This window comes from Melanerpes formicivorus, unplaced genomic scaffold (genome assembly GCF_026170545.1).
Source record: "Melanerpes formicivorus ecotype bairdi unplaced genomic scaffold, bMelFor1.0.p_v2 SCAF_88, whole genome shotgun sequence".
NCBI classification, from domain to species: domain Eukaryota; kingdom Metazoa; phylum Chordata; class Aves; order Piciformes; family Picidae; genus Melanerpes; species Melanerpes formicivorus.
In genome coordinates this window covers 913826-930535 of record NW_027142440.1, presented here as the reverse complement: position 1 = coordinate 930535, position 16710 = coordinate 913826, and the positions used below count along the sequence as shown (strand labels likewise).

General features: G+C 58.9%; 1 protein-coding gene across 6 annotated transcripts in view; it reads right to left on the bottom strand.

Moving 5' to 3' along the window:
• The window catches only part of COL26A1 (collagen type XXVI alpha 1 chain), a 247439-nt gene that overhangs the window by 195952 nt on the left and 34777 nt on the right, over positions 1 to 16710 (bottom strand). The window lies entirely within an intron of this gene.

Sequence of the window (16710 nt, the reverse complement as noted above, 5' to 3'; positions counted from 1 at the left end):
TGGTAAGACAAGAGAAAACCACCTCAAATTATGGCAGGGCAGGTTCAGGTTGGGTAGGAGGAAGTATTTCTCCCCAGCAAGGGCTCTCAGACCCTGGTGCAGGCTGCCCAGGCAAGTGGTGGAGTCCTCATCCTAGGAGGTGTTTAAGAGCTGCATGGATGTGGTGCTGAGGGCTGTGGTTTGGTGGCAGTGGCTCAGCAGCAGTGTGAGCTCTGGGTGAGGAGCTGGGCTTGGTGAGCTCAAAGGTCTCTTCCAAGCTCAGCTCAGTTCAATGATTCTGTGATTTCCCAACGTGTCAGACAAGGCTCTCAGCAAGGTCCTGTCATGGCAGGGCCAAAGGAGCCCCAGCCCAAACCCAGCCAAACCCTGATGTGTCCAGACATGGTGCCCCTCTCTCCCTCTCCCTCCTGCAGGAGCTGGGGTAACCTGGGAAGAGGGACAGAGGAGAGGCCCCAACACCCCTGGTGAAGAAGCCCAGAGCACCTCTGCTGGCCACTGCTCCCAGGCCAGGCCTAGGCTTATGCCTTCTGTGCCCACAGCCTGCCAGAGTCGCTTCCCTTGGGTAACTCTGTGCTGGCTTCAGCTGCCCTGCTGGCCCAGTTGGATCTCAGGCAGGATATCTTTGCAGGCTGATCTCTCATCACCTTGCCTTGCCTGAACCTGGCTTGAAGTTGCCTCAAGTGCCCGGTCCAGAGCCTGGGATAAAGCCAGGAGCCTGCACACCGCAAGCCAGAGAAGCCACAGGCTTAGGAGCTGGAGCCAAGCCTGCTTCCCCTTGCAACCAGAAATTTGCCATGCCTCAGTTTCCCCAGGAAAGCCAAGAGCCCTTGGCAATGGCATTGTACAGCCTCTGTCCTGCTGGAGCCAGCCCAGCCCCCAGCCTGTGTGGCCTTCCTGCCTGCAGCCCTGCCTGCAGCCCTGCCTGCAGCCCTGCCTGCCTGTGGTGGCTTGAAATCTCCCCCCACCATCACCTTTGCCAGCCCAGCCCAGCTGGCAGCAAATGGAAGCTGTACTGACAGGCAAGCTCCAGTCTGCAGTGGGCTGCAATGAATGTGTACAAAACCCCCAGGAGCTACAATAGCTGCAGGGATCTACAATGAACAACCAGCACAAGAGCCCTGCTGCTCCAAGAGCAGGGGAAGCTACCAGCTTCTCCCTCCCTGCCTCCCCCTGACCCCCTGCACAAAAGAAGGAAGAAAGGAGCAGAGAAAGTTGTTAGGCTTAACCACAGCAATGCAGCCAAGGTCAAGCAGAAGCAGGTCAGCCTCCCTCCAGAGTGAAGCAGCAAGAAGGGAAGAAGAACTGTTTTGGTACAACCAAGGGCATCCTGGCCTGCATCAGGAAGAGTGTGGCCAGCAGGAGCAGGGAGGTCATTGTGCCCTGTGCTCAGCACTGCTTAGGCCACACCTTGAGTCCTGTGTCCAGTTCTGGGCTCCTCAGGTTAGGAAAGAGGTTGAGCTGCTGGAAGGTGTCCAGAGAAGGGCAACAAAGCTGGGGAGGGGTCTGGAGCACAGCCCTGTGAGGAGAGGCTGAGGGAGCTGGGGTTGCTTAGCCTGGAGAAGAGGAGGCTCAGGGGAGACCTCATTGCTCTCTCCAACTCCCTGAAGGGAGGTTGTAGCCAGGTGGGGGTTGGTCTCTTCTCCCAGGCACCCAGCCCCAGAACAAGAGGACACAGTCTCAAGCTGTGCCAGGGGAGGTTTAGGCTGGAGGTGAGGAAGAAATTCTATACAGAGAGAGTGATTGCCCATTGGAATGGGCTGCCTGGGGAGGTGGTGGAGTCACCATCCCTGGAGGTGTTCAGGAGGAGATTTGACAGGGTGCTTGGTGCCATGGGTTAGTTGTTTAGGTGGTGTTGGATGATAGGTTGGACACCATGATCTTGAAGGTCTCTTCCAACCTGCTTTGTTTATTATTATTATTAGTAGTAGTATTAGTATTAACACAGCTCGAGGCCACTGCTCCTCCTGGACCAGATCAAACACTCAGAGCCTGCCTGCTTGGTAGGAGAGAGGCTCCAGGAGTTCACCAGCACACACCAGCTGCCGGGAAACAGCATCCCCTGCTCCTGTCCCTGCAAGTGAGAGCTCAGGAGGGGGAATCTGAGGAGGGAGCCCCCAAGGAGTGCTCAGCTGGGGAGGGGGATGGAGCTCCACAGCTGCGGAAGTCAGGACACGCTAAGGGATGGCAGCCAAGCAGCCTCATGAAGGAGAAGCTCAGCAGGAGCTCTCAGTGTGCACTTGCAGCCCACAAAGCCAACCAGATCCTGGGCTGCAGCAGGAGAAGTGTGGCCAGCAGGGCAAGGGAGGTGATTCTCCCCCTCTGCTCAGCTCTGGGGAGACCCCACCTGGAGTACTGCCTCCAGCTCTGGAGCCCCTATTGCAAGAGGGATCTGGAGGTGCTGGAAGGTGTCCAGAGAAGGGCCAGGAGGATGACCAGAGGGCTGGAGCTGCTCTGCTGTGAGGACAGACTGAAGGAGTTGGGGCTGTTCAGTCTGGAGAAGAGAAGGCTCTGAGGTGACCTCATTGTGGCCTTCCAGGATCTGAAGGGGGCTACAGGAAGGCTGGGGAGGGACTGCTCAGGATCTCAGGCGGTGATAGGACTAGGGGGAATGGAATGAAGCTGGAGGTGGGGAGATTCAGGCTGGAAGTGAGGAGGAAGTTCTTCCCCATGAGAGTGGTGAAGCCCTGGAATGGGTTGTGCAGGGAGGTGGTTGAGGCCCCAGCCCTGGAGGTGTTTAAGGCCAGGCTGGCTGAGGCTGTGGCCAGGCTGATCTAGTGTGGGGTGTCCCTGCCCATGGCAGGGGGGTTGGAACTGGCTGAGCCTTGTGGTCCCTTCCAACCCTGACTGATTCTATGGTACTATGTGCTCCCCTAGCTCTCCAGGAAGTGTCACTGAGCACAAGAGCCAGGGGGGCACAAGCAGGGCACGGTGCCACGTTCCTGGCTCAGCAGCAGGCCAGAGTGGTGAGCCCTGGCAGGGGCCATGCAGCACAGCCTGGCACACACAGGAAGGGCCTTCCCCTCTCTGGATTTCCCCTGCCCTTTGGCACTGCCAAACCAAGAGCATGCCCAGGGGAGAGGGGAGGTGTGAGACATTGCACAGCCCCAGAGCTGGGCTGCTGCTGAGAGGTGCTCATGGCAGCTGCCCTCCCAGGAGACCTCAACCTGCAGCTGCCCTCCCAGGAGACCTCAACCTGCAGCTGCCTCTCTCCAGCTAGCTCCAGCCCCAGCCTGGAAACGCTCAGCATCCCTCACAGGTGGGTTTCAGGATGACAAGAGGACTGAACCTGCCTTCTTCACTGGCAAAGAATCCAGGTACCAAGGAGTGAAGGCTTTCTGTTACTGCCCTGCTGGCAGTGCAGCCCCAGCTCCAGCCCCTAGGCCTGTTCATAGAATCAGTAAGGCTGGAAAAGGCCTGAGAGAGCATCAAGTCCAACCTGCCACCCAACACCTCCTGACAGCTAAACCATGGCTCCAGGGGCCACAGCCAAGCCTGGAAGTGACTCCACCACCTCCCTGGGCAGCACATCCCAATGGCTAATGACTCTCTCTGGGAAGAACTTTCTCCTCCCCTCCAGCCTAAACCTCCCCTGGCACAGCTTGAGACTGTGTCCTCTTGTTCTGCCACTGGTTGCTTGGGAAAGAGGCCAACCCCCACCTGGCTACAACCTCCTTTCAAAGAGGGACAGCCTCTCCTCACCAGAACAAATGCCACCCCTGCATGAGAAGCCCAGAGCAAAGCTCGTGGTAGCTCCTCTGGAACCCACAGAGTCCTGCAGTCCCTGAGGCAGGCAAAGCTCTCTGAGGTATTAAGCCCAACCTTACAATCTAAATTGGATATGAGGAAACATTTCTTTACTGAAGAGGCATTGGAACAGGCTGCTCAGGGAGGTGATGGAGATGTTCCATCCCTGGAGATGTTCAGAAAATGCATAGGTGTGGCACTTGGGGACCTAAGTTACTGCTCATGGTGGTGTTGGGTTGATGGTTGGACTTGATCTTAGAGATCTTTGCCCCTGCACTCAGCACTGGTTAGGTCATACCTTGAGTCCTGTGTCCAGTTCTGGGCCCCTCAGTTTAGGAAGGACATTGAGACACTTGAAGGTGTCCAGAGAAGGGCAACAAGGCTGGGGAGAGGCTTTGAGCACAGCCCTGTGAGGAGAGGCTGAGGGAGCTGGGGTTGCTTAGCCTGGAGAGGAGGAGGCTCAGGGGAGACCTTATTGCTCTCTACAAGTCCCTGAAGGGAGGTTGGAGCCAGGAGGGGGCTGGTCTCTTCTCTCAAGCAACCAGCACCAGAACAAGAGGGCACAGTCCTCTGCACCAGGGGAAGTTTAGTCTGGAGGTGAGGAGAAAGTTCTTCACTGAGAGAGTTGTTAGCCATGGGAATGTGCTGCCCAGGGAGGTGGTGGAGTCACCATCCCTGGAGGTGTTTAGGGGAGACTGGATGGGGTGCTTGGTGCCATGGTTTAGTAGCCATGAGGTGTTGGGTGACAGCTTGGACTTGATGATCTTTGAGGTCTCTTCCAACCTTATTGGTTCTATGATGCCGTATCCACCCTGCTCAGAGCAAAACCACACCCTGTCATCTTACACCCAGCACCTCCATGATCACCACACCATGTCCCAGGGTGCCACAGCTGCTCTGGGTTTGGTCACCTCCAGGCATGGGGATCTTAAAGATCATCCAGTTCCAGCCCCCTGCCATGGGCAGGGACACCCCCAGGGAGGAGGCAGCCACAGCCTCCCTGTGCAGCCTCTGCCAGTCCCTGACCACTCCTGCAGCAGAGGCATTTCTCCTGATCTCCAAGCTAATCCTGCCCTGGCACAGCTTGATGCCATCAGCTCCTGTCCTGCTGCTGCCTACACCAGCCTTCCCCCACCTTCCATTCAGGTAGCTGTAAACAAAGGTCTGCCCTCAGCTTCCTCTTCTTCAGGCTAAACAATCCCAGGTCCCTTAGCCTCTCCTCACCAGGCCTGCTCTCCAAGGCCCTCCCCAGCTTCATTGCCCTTCTCTGTGCCAACTCAGCACCTCAATGCCTTCCTTGCACTGATTCACAGATGTGCAAAAATCTACAATCCCCACAGCAAAGAAGGCTCTTGGGAAACCAGGCTTCAGATCCACCAGCTGAAGTAACCTGACCTTGGCTGCCCTGGGAAGAAGGGAGGTGGGAAAGGGCTGGGCAGGTATTGGCAAAGCAAGAAGACCCAGAGAGTCTGCTTCTCAGAGAAGCTCTCAAGAGCACACTTGGTTCCCACCATCACTATGGCCAGTCCAGACAGAGCAGCATGAAACCACTGTAAGAGGGACACGGACCTGCTGGAGTGGGTCCAGAGGGTGCTGTGAAGTTAATCACAGGGCTGGAAAACTTCCCCTGAGGGGACAGCCTGGGAGAGCTGCAGCTGTTCAGCCTGGAGAAGAGAAGGCTCCAGGGAGACCTTACAGCAGCCTCCCAGTACCTGAAGGGCTCCAGGAGAGCTGGGAAGGAGAGCTGGCCAACAGCTGGGAGTGACAGGATGAGGGGTGATGGATTGAAGCTCGAGGAGACAGGTTGAGACTGGAGATGAGGAAGAAATTGTTGAGGGTGACGCTGGGGAGGCTCTGGCACAGGCTGCCCAGGGAGGCTGTGGCTGCCTCCTGCCTGGGGGTGTCCCTGCCCATGGCAGGGGGCTGGAACTGGAAGATCTTTAAGATCCCTTCCAACCCAAACCATTCTGTGACTCTGTGAACCGTAACTCAAAGCCTACCAGGCACCAATCACACCAGGCAGCTCCTCTGGGCACACAGAGCAGAGAGCATCCCCTCAGAGCAGTGCCACAGCTGGCACAGGGACAAGGAGCAGGGAGGACCTTGGCCATTGTGTCTGCTCTCAGAGCAGTGCCACAGCTGGCACAGGAGCAGGGAGGACCTTGGCCATTGTGTCTGCTCTCAGAGCAGGGCCACAGCTGGCACAGGAGCAGGGAGGACCTTGGCCATTGTGTCTGCTCCCAGAGCAGTGCCACAGCTGGCACAGGGACAAGGAGGACCTTGGCCATTGTGTCTGCCCTCAGAGCAGTGCCACAGCTGGCACAGGGACAAGGAGCAGGGAGGACCTTGGCCATTGTGTCTGCTCTCAGAGCAGTGCCACAGCTGGCACAGGAGCAGGGAGGAGCTTGGCTATTGTGTCTGCTCTCAGAGCAGGGCCACAGCTGGCACAGGGGCAAGGAGCAGGGAGGACCTTGGCCATTGTGTCTGCCCTCAGAGCAGGGCCACAGCTGGCACAGGAGCAGGGAGGACCTTGGCCATTGTGTCTGCCCTCAGAGCAGGGCCACAGCTGGCACAGGGACAAGGAGCAGGGAGGACCTTGGCCATTGTGTCTGCTCTCAGAGCAGTGCCACAGCTGGCACAGGAGCAGGGAGGACCTTGGCCATTGTGTCTGCCCTCAGAGCAGGGCCACAGCTGGCACAGGAGCAAGGAGGACCTTGGCCATTGTGTCTGCTCTCAGAGCAGTGCCACAGCTGGCACAGGGACAGGGAGGACCTTGGCCATTGTGTCTGCCCTCAGAGCAGTGCCACAGCTGGCACAGGGACAAGGAGCAGGGAGGACCTTGGCCATTGTGTCTGCTCTCAGAGCAGGGCCACAGCTGGCACAGGAGCAGGGAGGACCTTGGCCATTGTGTCTGCTCTCAGGGCAGTGCCACAGCTGGCACAGGAGCAGGGAGGACCTTGGCCATTGTGTCTGCTCTCAGGGCAGTGCCACAGCTGGCACAGGAGCAGGGAGGACCTTGGCCATTGTGTCTGCTCTCAGAGCAGTGCCACAGCTGGCACAGGAGCAGGGAGGACCTTGGCCATTGTGTCTGCTCCCAGAGCAGTGCCACAGCTGGCACAGGGACAAGGAGGACCTTGGCCATTGTGTCTGCTCTCAGAGCAGTGCCACAGCTGGCACAGGGACAAGGAGCAGGGAGGACCTTGGCCATTGTGTCTGCTCTCAGAGCAGTGCCACAGCTGGCACAGGGACAAGGAGCAGGGAGGACCTTGGCCATTGTGTCTGCTCTCAGAGCAGTGCCACAGCTGGCACAGGAGCAGGGAGGACCTTGGCCATTGTGTCTGCTCTCAGAGCAGGGCCACAGCTGGCACAGGGACAAGGAGGACCTTGGCCATTGTGTCTGCTCTCAGAGCAGTGCCACAGCTGGCACAGGGACAAGGAGGACCTTGGCCATTGTGTCTGCTCTCAGGGCAGTGCCACAGCTGGCACAGGAGCAGGGAGGACCTTGGCCATTGTGTCTGCTCTCAGAGCAGTGCCACAGCTGGCACAGGAGCAGGGAGGACCTTGGCCATTGTGTCTGCTCCCAGAGCAGTGCCACAGCTGGCACAGGGACAAGGAGGACCTTGGCCATTGTGTCTGCTCTCAGAGCAGTGCCACAGCTGGCACAGGGACAAGGAGCAGGGAGGACCTTGGCCATTGTGTCTGCTCTCAGAGCAGTGCCACAGCTGGCACAGGGACAAGGAGCAGGGAGGACCTTGGCCATTGTGTCTGCTCTCAGAGCAGTGCCACAGCTGGCACAGGGACAAGGAGGACCTTGGCCATTGTGTCTGCTCTCAGAGCAGTGCCACAGCTGGCACAGGAGCAAGGAGGACCTTGGCCATTGTGTCTGCTCTCAGAGCAGTGCCACAGCTGGCACAGGGACAAGGAGCAGGGAGGACCTTGGCCATTGTGTCTGCTCTCAGGGCAAGGCAGAGGCCATCACACTGTGAGCCAGCCCTGTGCTCTGCTGTTTCCTGCAGTCCCCCAGGGCAGAACACAACCAGAGGAGCCTCCAGCCTGCTCCTGCAGACACTGGAGCACACACAAAGCCTGCAGCTGCAGGAGAGCTGGAGGCCACTGTACGTGTCTCCTGCCTCTGCCAAAGGGGAGGGGGAGGACTCCTCACCTCTGAGCACGTCTGGTCTGCACCACTCACCCAGGCCAGAGAGCAGAGCCCTGCACACCTCCCACCCCAAGTGTACTGAGCTGTGCTTGACAGGCTCTCAGCCCCAAGAAGAAAGGCCCCAGACAGAGATGTTTCTGTGCCTGTACCAGAGCAACCAGCAGCTCCTGCCCTGATGAGCAGACAGCTCAGAGCTCCTGCAGAGCAGCACTGCACTTCCCTGCCAGAGAGGGGAAGAGTGCCTGCTCAGCAGGTCTGGACAAGAGCACAAGGCCTTCAGTTAGCAGCCTGAGGAGCCCTGTGCACAGTGCAGGAATGACCACAGGATGGATCTGACTGGAAACCACCTCTAAAGCCATCCAGGCCAACACCAACCCAACCCCACCACAGCCACCAAACCACAGCCCCAGCTGCCATGGCCACCCCTTTCTGGAACACCTCCAGGGATGGGGACTCCACCACCCCCCTGGGAAGCAGATGGCCCTTCCCCTGTGCCCAGCCAGCAGCACCCAGCCACCCACACTGCTCCCCCCAGGGCTGAGAAGCCACCTTTGTGCTCCAGCTCCACCTCTTACACACCAACAGCCTGCTGGGTCCTGCTCAGCCTGCTTTTATACTCCCTGTGTGCATGGCAGAGAATCTTTCCCCAAGCCTTGACCCCACATCTTGGAGAGGGATGAGGGAATTCATGACCCAAGAGTTTGTGTGTGACTTCAAACAGCCCTGGAATAAGCTCTGGGAAGTATTACTCAATTGACTGGAAAGAAAGAAAGGCAGAGAGGAGGACTCCCCTGTGGTGCTGCTACTTCTGAAACTGAGGAGAAACATCACTCCCCTGGGGGACAGAGCCCCTGCTTCTCCTCCTGACCCTGCAGCAAGAGAGGCTTCAAAAGCAGAGAAGAGCAAACTGGATGGGTGTGCAGAACTCTGGCTTTGTTATTCTGCAGACTAGCTCAGAAAATCCCTTTGGGAGCAGCAATGTGCTCAGCTTAAATGACAACAACGAGAAGAGAACACCCAGCACCAGAGAAAACACCACAGGGAATGAGCCATGCAGATGTGCTGCCTGAGACAGGCAGTGGCACCAAAAGCACAGAGCTCTGTGGTGAGGCCAATGGGGTCCTGGGGTGCACGAGCAAGAGTGTGGCCAGCAGGGCAAGGGAGGTTCTCCTCCCCCTCTGTTCTGGCCTTCTCAGGCCACATCTGCAGTGCTGGGCCCAGGTCTGGGCTCCCCAGTTCAGGAGAGACAGAGAACTGCTGGAGAGAGTCCAGGGGAGGCTGCAGAGCTGCTGAGGGGCCTGGAGCAGCTCTGGGAGCAGCAAAGGCTGAGAGCCCTGGGGCTGAGAGCCTGCAGAAGAGCAGCCCCAGAGGGGAGCTGAGCAATGCTCAGCAAGAGCTCAAGGAGCTGTGGGGGGCAAGAGGCTGGGGCCAGGCTCTGCTGAGTGGTGCCCAGGCACAGCACAAGGGGCAGCAAGGGGCAGAGAGTGGAGCCCAGGAGGTTGGATGTGAAGAGGAGGAGAAAGTTGTTTGGTGTGAGGGTGCTGGAGGCCTGGAGCAGGCTGCCCAGAGAGGTTGTGGAGTGTCCTTGTGTGGAGAGCTTCCAACCCCCCCTGGGCACTGTGGTGCTGGGCACTGTGCTGTGGGTGCCCTGCTGGAGCAGGGGCTGGGCTGGGTGAGCTCCAGAGCTCCCTTCCAGCTCCTACCCTGCTGGGATTCTGTGAATCTTCAGCTTCTCTGAAGACAGAAAGTGCTGCAGAGACAAGATGCTCCAAGGCTGGGGTGAAACAGCTGTGTGACCACTGAGCACAGCAGAACAGAGCAGGATAAACACAGCCTGGCTGGGAACATTCCTTTTGCTGAGATTAAAGGAGTAGCAGAGGAGTCAGAATATCCAGCCCCCATCTGAAGCAGCATGGTTCCAGGGAGGAGAGAGGGATTTTCTCAGCAGCAACAGTTAGAAGCAGAAAATGTTTGAAGCAGTCAGTGTTTGTGTCTGGGGGCTGTCAGCTGGGGCCCTGCCAGGCTGCTCCTCACATCCCTGCCCTGCCCAGCATCCAGCCTGCTCCTCACATCCCTGCCCTGCCCAGGATCCAGCCTGCTCCTCACATCCCTGCCCAGCATCCAGCCTGCTCCTCACACCCCTGCCCTGCCCAGCATCCAGCCTGCTCCTCACATCCCTGCCCAGCATCCAGCCTGCTCCTCACATCCCTGCCCAGGATCCAGCCTGCTCTTCACATCCCTGCCCAGCATCCAGCCTGCTCCTCACATCCCTGCCCAGCATCCAGCCTGCTCCTCACATCCCTGCCCAGCATCCAGCCTGCTCCTCACATCCCTGCCCAGCATCCAGCCTGCTCCTCACATCCCTGCCCAGCATCCAGCCTGCTCCTCACATCCCTGCCCAGGATCCAGCCTGCTCTTCACATCCCTGCCCAGCATCCAGGCTGCTCCTCACATCCCTGCCCAGCATCCAGCCTGCTCCTCACATCCCTGCCCTGCCCAGGAGCCAGCTGCTCCTCACATCCCTGCCCAGCATCCAGGCTGCTCCTCACATCCCTGCCCTGCCCAGCATCCAGCCTGCTCCTCACATCCCTGCCCAGCATCCAGGCTGCTCCTCACATCCCTGCCCAGGAGCCAGCTGCTCCTCACATCCCTGCCCAGCATCCAGGCTGCTCCTCACATCCCTGCCCAGGAGCCAGCTGCTCCTCACATCCCTGCCCAGCATCCAGGCTGCTCCTCACATCCCTGCCCAGCATCCAGGCTGCTCCTCACATCCCTGCCCTGCCCAGCATCCAGCCTGCTCCTCACATCCCTGCCCTGCCCAGGATCCAGCCTGCTCCTCATATCCCTGCCCAGCATCCAGCCTGCTCCTCACATCCCTGCCCTGCCCAGCATCCAGCCTGCTCCTCACATCCCTGCCCAGGATCCAGCCTGCTCCTCACATCCCTGCCCAGCATCCAGCCTGCTCCTCACATCCCTGCCCAGGATCCAGGCTGCTCCTCACATCCCTGCCCAGCATCCAGCCTGCTCCTCACATCCCTGCCCTGCCCAGCATCCAGGCTGCTCCTCACATCCCTGCCCTGCCCAGCATCCTGCTTTACCAGCCACAACAGCCACACACCAACACTGCAGTCAAAACTAGGCTGATTTTGGCCAATGATGGTCACAGAGTCACAGGGTGTGAGGGGCTGGAAGGGAGCTCCAAAGCTCACCCAGTCCACCCCCCTGCCAGAGCAGGGCACCCAGAGCAGCTCACACAGGAACTCATCCAGGCAGGTTGTGAATATCTCCAGAGGGAGACTCCACAGCCCCCCTGGGCAGCCTGCTCCAGGCCTCTGTCACCTCACAGGGAAATAATTCCTCCTCCTGTTTCCATGGCACTTCCTCTGCCTCAGCTTCCACCACTGCCCCTGGTGCTGGCATTGGGCATCCCCCAGCAGAGCCTGGCTCCAGCCTCTGGGCATCACCCTGCACAGCTTTAGCAACAGCAATGAGGTCACCCTCAGGCTGCTCCTCTCCAGGCTACAGAGCCCTCAGCTCCCTCAGGCTCTCCTCATTAGGAAGATCTTCCACTGCCTGCAGCATCTCTGTGGCTCTGTGCTGGACTCTCTCCAGCAGTTCCCTGAGCTCCTTCCTGGACTGAGGGGCCCAGAGCTGGACACAGCACTCCAGATGTGGGCTCAGCAGGGCAGGGCAGAGAAGGTCTATGAAGAAGTTCACAAAGTCATAGAGCAGAGCAGGGCAGGGGAAGTGCTGTTCTCATCTTAGAGGTGAGGAGGCATCACCTGACTAAAACCCAAACCCCAGATCTCCAGCAACTGAAAGCACTGCTCAGGAGAAGGGGCCTGGGCTCACAGGGAGCTGGGAGCAGCCATCCAGGCAGCAGAGCCACGGAGATTAGGCTGCTGCTGAAACACCAAGCCAGGGACCTGCTCCCTTCCTTCAGCCAGAGCAGAGGCCTGAGGCTCATGAGCACACTGAGGAGCTTCAGGCAGGCTGCTGGAGGGCTGCCTGTTGACTTCATTGCATGACAAAGCAAAGGCTGAAGCTGAAGCCTTCCCTGCACAAATGGAGAGAGGTCAGGACTAGATCTGCTCCGGGGAAGTCTCCAGCCAAGACTTGCTCCACTGCAGCTCAGCACCCAAGCTAAACACAGAGCCTGGGGTGGAGGGCAGCAGAGGAAGCACAGCTGCCAGCTTCCCCAGGGCAAGGCAGCAGGGACAGCACAGCAGGCAAGCTGCTGGCCTGGGGACCTCACAGATCCTCCTCTGGCAAAGGCTTGACCCTGAGCTGTGGCTTCTGCAGGGGAGAAAGAAATCTAACAGGAAGGAACAGGAGACAGGAAATGGATTCAGTCCTCCTCTGGCCCCAGAGGTGTCTGAGCCTCTAGCAGGGAAGCCCTCAGCTGTCACCAGGAGCCTGAGAGCTGCCCTGGCTTTGCCTGCAGCCTCCTTTGCTAGGGAGCAGCCTGAGAAGGGGCACTGCCAGTGTTGGCAGGCTCTGCTCAGGGATGGCCAAGGACAGGGCAGGGGGCACTGGGGGAAAGCTGGAGCAGAGGAGGTGCCATGGGAACAGGAGGCAAAGCTTTGTCCCTGTGAGGCTGCTGGAGGCCTGGAGCAGGCTGCCCAGAGAGGCTGTGGAGCCTCCTGCTCTGGAGCCTTTCCAAAGCCCTCTGGATGTGTTCTGTGTGCCCTGCCCTGGGTGACCCTGCTCTGGCAGGGGGTTGGACTGGATGGTCTCTGGAGGTCCCTTCCAAGCCCTAACCTTCTGTGATCCCCTGGCAGAGAGTGCAGTCACTGCCTTTGCAGGGTGCCAATTGCTTTGCTTGTGCCTCCTCCCTCTTGCAAAGGGAACAGAACATTAGTGTCCTCCACCTCTTTGGCAGATGAAGAAGGTTTCTGGTAGGTTCCTTCCAGAAACACAGCTCCTGTCAGCTGAGTTCCCCCCCAGCTGAGCCCCCAGACATCACCAACCCAGCCTCTCCACAGTGTTCTCACACAGAACCAGGAGCTGAGAAGTCTGCTGCCACCCTGCATTGTCTCCAAACAATTGGGCTCAGGCAAATGAACCAAACCACATCTGAAACTGCAAACATCCCATGGACAACAATGTCCCAGCTGCAGGCACTGCTCCCACAGGCTCTGCCTTAGCAGTGCAGGAAACAAGGTGCAGGAGGAGCTGCAGGAGCCCACACTCCAGCTGCACCAGTAACAGCAGCAGCTCTTTGGCACTGAGGAGACAGATTATCCTGGGGGCAATAACTGCACCTGAAGGATGGCCAAGGGCTCAGGCCCAGCCAGCATGGAGTTAGGAAGGGCAGGTCCTGCCTGACCAACCTGAGCTCCTTCCATGCCCAGGTGACTGCCTGGTGGCTGTGGGGCAGGCTGTGGATGTGGTCTGCCTGGACTGCAGCAAGGCCTTTGCCACCATCCCCCACAGCAAACTGCTGGCCAAGCTGTCAGCCCCTGGCTGGGACAGCAGCTCTCTGAGCTGGGTTAGGAACTGGCTGGAGGCTGAGCCCAGAGAGTGGTGGTGAATGGTGCCACAGCCAGCTGGCAGCCAGGCACCAGTGGTGTGCCCCAGGGATCAGTGCTGGGCCCTGTGCTCTTTGACATCTTCACTGATGATCTGGAGGAGGGGATGGAGTCAGTCATCACAAATGTGCAGATGACAGCAAGCTGGGAGCAGATGTTGGTCAGTTAGAGGACAGAAGGGCTCTGCAGAGGGACCTTGCCAGGCTGCACAGATGGGCAGAGGCCAACAGGATGGCATTCAACAAGTCCAAGTGCCAGGGGCTGCACTTTGGCCACAGCAACCCCAGGCAGAGCTACAGGCTGGGGGCAGAGTGGCTGAGAGCAGCCAGGCAGAGAGGGACCTGGGGGTGCTGATTGACAGCTGCCTGAACATGAGCCAGCAGTGTGCCCAGGTGGTCAAGAAGGCCAAGGGCATCCTGGCCTGCATCAGGAGCAGTGTGGCCAGCAGGAGCAGGGAAGTCCTTGTGCCCTGTGCTCAGCACTGCTTAGGCCACACCTTGAGTCCTGTGTCCAGTTCTGGGCTCCTCAGTTTAAGAAGGACATTGAGAGACTTGAAGGTGTCCAGAGAAGGGCAACAAGGCTGGGGAGGGGTCTGGAGCACAGCCCTGTGAGGAGAGGCTGAGGGAGCTGGGGTTGCTTAGCCTGGAGAAGAGGAGGCTCAGGGGTGACCTCATGGCCCTCTATAACTCCCTGCAGGGAGGTTGTAGCCAGGTGGGGGTTGGTCTCTTCTCCCAGGCACCTAGCACCAGAACAAGAGGACACAGTCTCAAGCTGTGCCAGGGGAGGTTTAGGCTGGAGGTGAGGAGAAAGTTCTTCACTGAGCGAGTTGTTCACCACTGGGATGTGCTGCCTAGGGAGGTGGTGCAGTCCCCATCCCTGGAGGTGTTCAAGAGGGGATTGGATGTGGCACTTGGTGCCATGGTCTGGTCATGAGGTCTGTGGTGATAGGTTGGACTTGATGATCCTCGAGGTCCTTTCCAATCTTAGTTATACTGTGAGACTGTGAGACTGAGACTGCAGTGATGTTAGCAAGGGACAACGTGCAGCAGGGGCTTGGGCAAGCCTGGGAGCCAAGGTGACAGCCCACAGGCTCCTGAGGACAGTGCTGGGTGTGCAAGGCCTGGGAAACTCACCAGCTGCCACAGCAGTGTGGCCATGGCAGTGCAAAATAGGAAGAGCTTCAGCCACAGCCTCACATGAAACAGCACCAGAGAGACCCCAAAGCAGACACACTGCGGTGAAGAAAGCCTCCACTGACCACTGGCCAAGGAGAAAGTGGAGCAGCAGCAGTGGGAACTGCCCCAGGGGGAAGGGCAATTCCAGGTGAGGAGCCACAGGGACAGATTGGGAAGGAAGATTGGAGATTGGGAAGGAATTCTTCAGCACAAGGCTGCTGAGGCACTGCAACAACTTACCCAGTGAAGGCTCCAAGCCTGGAAGGGCTTAAAGCCAGGCTGGATGGGGCCCTGAGCAACCTGCTCGAGTAGGTGGTGTCCCTGTCCACAGCAGGGGGTTGGGACTGGGTGATCATTGATGTCCAATCCATCCTAAACCATTCTGTGACCTCTGGGTGCTTGGGCAGTGCAACCACACTCTGGAGCCTTGAGCAGCCTGGGCTGGTGGGAGGGGTCTCTGTCCATGGCAGGGGGGTGGAACTGGAGGAGCTTTAGTGTCTAGTCCCACCCAAAGCATTCTGTGACCCCAGGGTGTTTTCATGGGCAGTGCAACCACATTCTGCAAGGTTAGAAACCTCAGGAGGAGCTCAGGCAGTCCTGGGGGTGCCCTGGGGGTGAGTGAGCTTTGGGAGCTAGGGGATGGGTTTGGCTCCTTGGGAAACTGCTCCAGAAGCCAGGTGGGAAGTCAGAGCACAGTGGCTGCTTTGCCCCTGGTGCCAGCTGGCTGGGCAACGCTCTTCTGCTCTGGGAATGTCATCCAGAGCAGGCAAAAGCACTTTGGCACTGGAAGGTGCAACCTGGGGATAGCCACTGGGGCACTGGAGCACTCATGGGGCTCCTCCTCTTCAATGTAGGTGAGGCCAGAGACTGTAAAGAACTGAAAGGCAAAGCAGAGGAGCACAGAAGGGGGAAGGGAGCTCAAGGCTCAGCCAGCTCCAACCCCCTGCCATGGGCAGGGACACCTCACACCACAGCAGGTTGCTCACAGCCACCTCCAGCCTGGCTGCAAACACCTCCAGGCAGGAGGCTTCCACCACCTCCCTGGGCAACCTGTGCCAGGCTCTCACCACCCTCCTGGGGAACAACTTCTTCCTCACAGCCAATCTCAATCTCCCCACTTCTAGTTCTGCTCCATCCCCCCCAGGCCTGTCCCTCCCTGACACTCTCAAAAGTCCCTCCCCAGCAGATCCTGGAAGGCCACAATGAGGTCTCCTGGGAGCCTTCTCCTCTCCAGCCTGCACAACCCCAACCCCCTCAGTCTGTGCTCACAGCAGAGCAGCTCCAGCCCTCTGCTCCTCCTCCTGGCCCTTCTCTGGACACCTTCCAGCCCCTCCAGAGCCTTCCTGGCACAGAGGCTCCAGAACTGGCCCCAGAGCTCCAGCTGTGGTCTCAGCAGAGTGGAGCAGAGGGGCAGAATCCCCTCCCTGCCCTGCTGGCCACACTTCTCTTGCTGCAGCCCAGGCTCTGCTTGGCTCTCTGGGCTGCAAGTGCTCCCTGCTGGCTCCTGCTGAGCTTCTCCTCCCCCAGCACCCCCAAGGCCTTTTCTCCAGGGCTGCCCTGCAGCCAGTCCCTGCCCAGCCTGTACTGGTGCCTGGGCAAGTTTTGGACAAGTCACTGTCCCCCTGGGGAGAGGGCAAGCTGTGCTTTGCTGTGTCTCTAAAGGATATTGAGAGGCAGAAGCAGATCCAGAGAAGGGCAACAGAGCTGGGGAAGGGTCTGGAGAACAGGGCTGGGGAGAAGCAGATGAGGGAGCTGGGGGTGTTCAGCCTGGAGCAGAGGAGGCTGAGGGAGACCTCCTTGCTCTCTGCAGCTCCCTGAGACTGGACCCAGGGGGGGTTGGGCTCTGCTCCCTATTACCAAGTGACAAGAGAAGAGGAAACAGCCTCAGGTTGCAGCAGGGGAGGTTTAGGTTGGGTATGAGGAACCCTTTCTTCCCCAGAAGGGTTGCCAAGCCTGGCTCAGGCTTCCCAGGGCAGTGGTGGAGTCCCCATCCCTGGGAGTGTGCCACAACCATGCAGATGTGGTGCTGGGGGCCATGGCTGAGCAGGGGACTCAGCAGTGTTCACTGCCAGGCCTCACCGTCCTGAAGGTCTTTTCCAGC